The 6,978-nt window shown below is 36.6% G+C and overlaps 1 long non-coding RNA gene across 1 annotated transcript; it reads right to left on the minus strand.

The window, feature by feature from the left end:
• Nucleotides 1-789: 789 nt before the first annotated feature.
• LOC140689804 (uncharacterized) lies at nt 790-5,684 on the minus strand. Its single transcript, XR_012064929.1, has 2 exons — nt 5,573-5,684; nt 790-1,143 (listed from the first exon to the last, which is right to left on the minus strand). It is a non-coding gene; the product is annotated as an uncharacterized lncRNA (long non-coding RNA).
• Nucleotides 5,685-6,978: the final 1,294 nt, after the last annotated feature.

Below are 6,978 nucleotides of genomic sequence, written 5' to 3' on the forward strand. Positions count from 1 at the left end.
AAATAGCCCACATCACCTTCTGACTTATTCTTTTGCCAAGAATCATTGGTTTCAGAAAATTCTGGTCCCCACAACTGAATGAGGCAGAGCAGGGTTCATAGTGTATTTTGCATGTAAGTCCTGCTGATAACACTGCGAAAGACATCGCATGGAAGGAAGAGGATGTTTGATTTATCTAAATTCTCTTAAAATTTCTTAGCCCCTTGTATTACAAACATTAGAGAAGTTTTTGAATTTTTTTCTCCTGAGGCATGTATGGGAAGGAATGGAGGTGAGAGGAGGTCATCTTGATAGAGTAAGAGCTGGCTTTACTGTCTATGTTTCTCATGATTATATTTTATTTCAAACTTTCAGAAATTTTAGAAATATTCCTAAATGCATGGACCTTTCCAGAATTCTTCTACCACTAGTACATTTGTTAGTTACATAACTTACAGGGCACCTGCCTCCTCGCCCACGCACACTAGGGACAGTGAGAAATGTTATTTTGCGTTTAGTGTCACTTTTTTTTTTCAGCTGCATCTTGTTACCTTGATCGAGGCGGAAAGAAAACATTTCTTACGGAAGTCGCCAATCCATGAATTTTGCCATTCTTTTCTTCCAACTGTATTAAAGTGTGTGATTTACATGTAGTCAGTATCCCCCTGTACACGTGAGCATGAATATTCTGTGGTTTTAGTTTTCTGTGAGCATGTATGTATATGTAAAACGCATAGCAGCATCTATGTGAGGGGTTAAGTGCCCTCCCACACTCTCTTTTGTTCAGTGCTCTAAGCTTTAAGACAAATCTCTCTTTGTTTTTCATCTTTAATATCCCATTCCAAGCTCACTAGGGAAGAGAGGCTAGGACTTCACAGAACTCACTTTGTCTCAGCTAGAGCTATAACACAAACAAGACATACAACAAACTTTTCATGCTTAATCTTTTCTTCATCCTTCAGAAGACACCTGCCCGGGGGGCTTGCGGCTAATGGGCTGCAGAAGGCACAGGTCACTGTTCAAATCCAGTAGCCCCCATGTGATGTCCAGTCCAAGATCAGCGATTCCAGAATAGTTCACTTGTCTGGGTCGGCTTACCACGCAGCTTTTTTCAGGACTTGAAAGTCTCCTCACCGCCCCCTCCCTGCCTCCTGCCTCCAATGCCTTTTAAGATAGAAAGAAAGAGTGACCCTTGTGGGTTAGACAACCCTACATCAAGGTGAATTCTTGATAACCAGCTCTGGTCCCCCTTATACCTTGTAAACATGCTAATTAAAAGGAGCTTGGTTTTGAAGAGCAAGGGAGAAAGGATTCTGAAACCAGGACCCACAATCTGGATCGTAACGGTCTCCATTTACCTCCTGAATTTTTTGCTGGCTCCTTTCAGAGAGTCAGCTGGAGTCAGAATGTCAGGACATGGAACCTCTCAACATCCAGACTTTTAAAAATTGTCTTCAGTACCAAAATACAACTCGTGTCACAGAAATCCTGAAGAGTGACTTCCCCTCTTTATCCAAGATGTTTCAGCCCTCCCGGAACATGTAAAATGGGCTGCTAAGTTCCTGCTTCCCAGGGAACTATAGGTGTTAGCAGAGCAGATTTTCTTGGATTTCAAAGGAGCATTAAAAAAATCCATATAAACTACCCATTTAGAAAAAATCCATGAATTTTACGCATTTGTTTCTCTAATCATTTTTTTTAAATCAGGACTATGATATGACCAAGTTCAAGGAGGAAAGAGATAGGGCTTGTGGGGTCTCATGTATTTATTAATGTTGACGAGTTAATTTGGCCCTGAGTTTCCTATTGGCCAGGAAAAAGGAAACAGGAGAGGGCAGTTCATGGTTCCCAACCTGAATGTGCCTCAGAATCTCTTGGAGCACTTTTAACTAATGAGATTCCTGGGACCTGCCCTGAGACCTGCTCAGCCAACATCTCCAGGAGGGAATCCAACATGTCTGCTTTTTCTAAACATCTCCAGGTGAATCTAATGTTCAGCTGGTTCTGGAAATCACTGGGCTAAATGACTTGCTTTTTTTTCCATAAAGAATATGGTATCAATTCCTAAAGAGAAGCAGAATATTCTGGAACTTAGATCTCCTTTTTGATAACTCAGCTGATTCATTTCATATAGCCCAAAGTGATAGAAGGCAAAATTACAATATGCTTAATATGTTAAGTTTCATAAAATGTGTTTTCAGATCTCTTTTTTAACTTATTTGATACATTTTATTTACACTTCTGCCATTACAATGTGCCTCTAATATATGTTACATTTCTAACAGCAAAAAAACCTAAAATGATCTGAGTATAGCACAGGGAACTATCTTCAATATTTTGTAATAACCTTTAATGAAAAAGAGTATGAAAATGTGTATATATATACATGACTGAGACATCATGCTGTACACCAGAAATGGACACATTGTAACTGACTGTATTTCAATTAAAAACCATAGAAAAAATTTGAAACACAAGTGATCTGAAGTTGAAATAATTAAACCAAATTATAAATGAGAAAAATAACTTTACAAGCGTAACACCAGTAAGATTTAGAAGCCTGCGTGGTAATATGCGGGTTTTCTGAATGAAGACTGTTTTCAGGATAATTCGAGTATTTTTCAGATTCCAAAGTTATCTCATTTATATATTTGTTGTTCATGGGGAGAAAAATCCTAAAAGGTCAATTATCTGAAGGCAAATTTCATAATCATCATAAATGTACACCCTATTACAGCAGTAAAACATGAACACAGTAAGACATCAACTAACATGAAAGGTCCCATACTCTTTCTTCCAAAGTAGCTTCTCCCACCGAGTCCGCCCCTCCAAAGGCAGTCATGTTTATTCTTCTCTGTTCTTAGTCCTTCTAGTGCTACTTTATAACTATAATAGATGATAGAAATGTTTGGCTTGTCAATGTTGGACATTAATGATTAATGATTGAGTTTCACTAGGAGAGAAGATAAAACCCACTCAAAATATCTCAATTCCCTACCCCATCAACATTTGACAGGTAGATCAAGATACTATTTTTACTTCTCTTGACGGTTATTTTGTAATTCAAAATGACATCTTTTAAAAGTCTCTTTCGTGTTTTATTTTTTGTTGAGGCATCTCTTTGCTCCCCTCTGTATAACATGGGGATTCTGAAGCCCCTGACTTTCTTTCCTGTGTTCCTCCCACAGACCTCACCCATCTCCTTTTTCACATTTCAGCACAGAAAAATCACTTCCAGACTATATTAAAATCTTTCAAGTGTTGTCATTTGGTTGATTCTAAATTTTGCAAACCTAATAGACGTTATAACTATAGAAACATTGGCCATTGCAGAATCATTATGGTGCTATATTTATATTTTCTTTTTACTGACTCACTTTTATGGTAACCAAGCAAGCGAAGAATGCTAATTTCCAGACTGAACATCTTCTTTCTGCTTAAACCCCTTCTGTATAACATGCTCCTAATCACACCATTTTAGGGTTTGTTTCATAATAGTCCCAAGATATTCTTTGTACCACCTTGTTTGCTATTTTTAAGTATGTAATTACATTTTTGTTTTACTTTTTTAAAGATGCCTTTTCACCTTTTCATTCATATGTCCCATTTTTGTATCCTTTCTATTTACTATTTAGTATTCATTCTTTTCTTTATCAAGGGACCTGTTGATTTCCAATTTTATTTTTATCCAGTTTTTTTTTTTTTAAGGCAGGTCTCATCCAGGAAATTATACTTAGCTAATTCTCCTGGGATCTTGCCACCATTTCTTTTATCACATGTCCTCTTCCTCTTTTTTGATATTAATTTTCATGCTCCTGAAGTATATCAAATAATATTGTCAACAATACAAGGAAAGTAAATATTTTAAATCCTTAAAATCTGAAAAAATATCTATATTTTCTAAATCTTGTACTCTATACAAAGTTGAGGTTCTGAAGGAAATAGATAGTTTTTAAGAAAAATACAATGCTAAATTTCTTCCTGTTTTTGAGAAAAATATGATGCTAAATTTCTTCCTGTAAATACAAAGCATTTTTTCCACTAGCAATGAAGGAAAATGACAGATGTGTTAAAGTAATATTGCCCAATAAACCCCAGTGTCCAAATGATTTTATAGATACATTCCTTAAATAATTCAAGGACAAAACAATTCTGATGCTCTTAATTAATTTAGGACATGGGAAAAAAGGAAAATATCCAAATTATTTTTATAGACCCAACATAACATTAACATCCTAAACTCACAAACCACAAACCTAGAAATAGATACATTTTACTTTTGAATACTCATGCAGGATCTTAATGAATTACTGGCAAATAAAATTCAGCTGGCCATTAAAGAATGAAATATTCTAACCAAGTGGAGTTTATCTATAAAGGCCTCAAAATAGAACATCTTTTCATGAAATATGTCATAGCCAAAGTACAAAGGAGAACATTATTTATGAACATCTCAATGGATTGGGAAAACATTTGCCTAACTTCATCATCCATTTTTTGATTAAAATTGATTTTAATAAAATAGGAATAAATTATATAATATCTATAAAGAAATAATTGTAACTTTATATATAAGTAAAGGAAACACATACATTACATATATATTATATATATGTATATATCCATAGAACTAGATAAGTGAAAGAAAGAGTAGTAAGTATAATAGGAATATGAGAATAAAATTATAATTATTTTCATATGATATCTTACATACCTAGAAATCTTAGGGGAAGCATCAGAAATTATTACAAATAAGACATTTCAGTAATGAGGTCAGTTACAAAACTAACATTAAAGATGACATGTTTTTCTATATAGAGTCAATTTTGAAAATATAATGGAAGGAAACAAACGTTCTAAAGCAGGAGTCAGCAAACTTTGTAAGTAAAACTTCACATGATCAGTATCTCCAGCTTTGCAGGTCATATGATCTCTGTTATAACTACTCAACTCTAAGCAGCCATGTGTGGTATGTAAATGAATGGGCGTGGCTCTAAGCAGCCATGGATGGTGTCAATGAATGGGCGTGGCTGTGTTATTTAGAAAAACAGGTAACCCCTGATCTAAAATAACCAGGCAGAAATGCCCAAGCACTTTAACAAGAAACACTAATAACTCATTTAAACAAAACTGAAACCCTTAAGGGGAAAAAAGAAAGTCATTCTGTGCCCCTTTGTAGGAGGATTCAATTCTATAATGGTGCCAATTTTCCCAAATTAATTTGTAAATTGGATATAATCCTTTTAAAATATCAACCAAAGTTCATCTAGGGCCCAACAGAGAAATGAAGAAAGGATAGGAAAGGATAGCAAATTAACAAAAAAAAAAACATATTCGTAAAAAAAGATCTTGGTGCAAGTACAAATCAATGCGGCCTGCTTGAATTTGTAAAAAGCATGGTCCTTTGACTGAACAATTCTGCTGAGTAGAAATTCACCTACTGATGTGTCTGCAGGTGTTTTCCAATAATCGTACTATTTGTACTGTTTGACTTTTCTAACCGTGGTCACCTGTTAATTGATTTATATTGTTAACTTGGTCAGGGTCACTTAGGAAGACTATGAAAAGCTATCTTATTTATTTTTATACTTACCTCTCTTATTTTGTTAAAGCATTAATAAACGTTCTATTTGGTTCTACTATCCAAGAGAGCATTAGCATGCTCTGGAAATGGTTGGTAAAGTCACTTTTGGCCTTCCCTGAAACTGTCAAATACTTGAACTTCCTTTGCAATGAAAACACTAAACAAAACCTACCATTAATGAGCTCAGAAAGGTGAAATTCTAAACTCGCTATAAGAACTACGTTGCTCAATCCGTGTACTGTTGCTACGGGAGCACTGTACCCCGCCTTCCGTATTAATATACGTTCTGATGGGGATAAAAAGCCTTCCATTTTACATTAAGTTTGAGAATGTGTGTTATCCGAATCTGTTTAATAAGAAAACACTTTTTTTTTCCTCCCTTCATGAAGAGTTTGGGAAATACAATCTTAGAGAAATTAAAAGTTATGCCAAGGTTCCTTGGGAGGAAGGTTCTGAACTATATGTAATTTAGTTGTTTAATTATTAATGTTATTATTATTTTTATTGTTATTTAAGTGCCGAGGGTCAAAATGAAATAGATGTCTCTGGATGTCTCTGACAATCTGTTCGCTTTTTTTCCCCTTTGTTTACGAAACCTGGGAGGTGGTGAGAAAAGGTGTTTCTGACATTAATAATTCTTGAATGCCGTATTATACGCCTCTGTACATTTTTCCATGAATTAAAACAAACAAAACAAAATCCTCCTGGTTCTAAAGGGCAGAAAACAGTAAGAGTTGATGAGAGCCAGGGGTGATGTTACAGGAAAAACAATAGCTGTTTTTGTATAGACATCTTCTCCACAGCCCAGAAATGAACAGTTTGGCAGGGAAGAAGAAAAAAAAAAAAAAGATTAACTTTCTTCTGCAAACACATTCAAATATTTGCCTTCTATCTGCCTGGTACAATGAGGAGATGAAAACTGGTGTGTCTTTCATCACACTTCGCAGCGTTTCCGTGTCAGGAATTTTGGGGTGTCCGTGGGGGTTGTGGGGTGGCGTGGAGGACCTGGCAGGGCGAGCGCCAGCTTGGAGTGAAGAGGCTGCACGCTGGACTCTCCGAGCCTTACCCTCCCCGCTCTGCCTTTGACTTTCACATCACCTCTCTTCCTGGGGTGGCCCCCACCCGTCCCCGTGCCCAGCCCACGACCCCTACCAACCCCCCCTGCCCCCCCACCTTACTTTATTTTTTCACAGTCTCTGAAAATGCAATGGAGAATAAAAAAGTGGTGAGACCTGCCGCCAGCACCTATGCCCTCCAGTTCTAAACTGACAAAAACGTCAAGAAACTGACAGTAAAATATGCGAAGAGAAAGCCCTGCAAATAGGAGCAAACCCCGGACTGGCGCTTTCAGCACACTGCGTCCCGGTTTTCAAACAGAAGGAGCAGTTGCGGGCTTTGTTATCTCTGACGTCGCT

The sequence above is a fragment of the Vicugna pacos genome, chromosome 27 (genome assembly GCF_048564905.1).
Source record: "Vicugna pacos chromosome 27, VicPac4, whole genome shotgun sequence".
NCBI lineage: Eukaryota > Metazoa > Chordata > Mammalia > Artiodactyla > Camelidae > Vicugna > Vicugna pacos.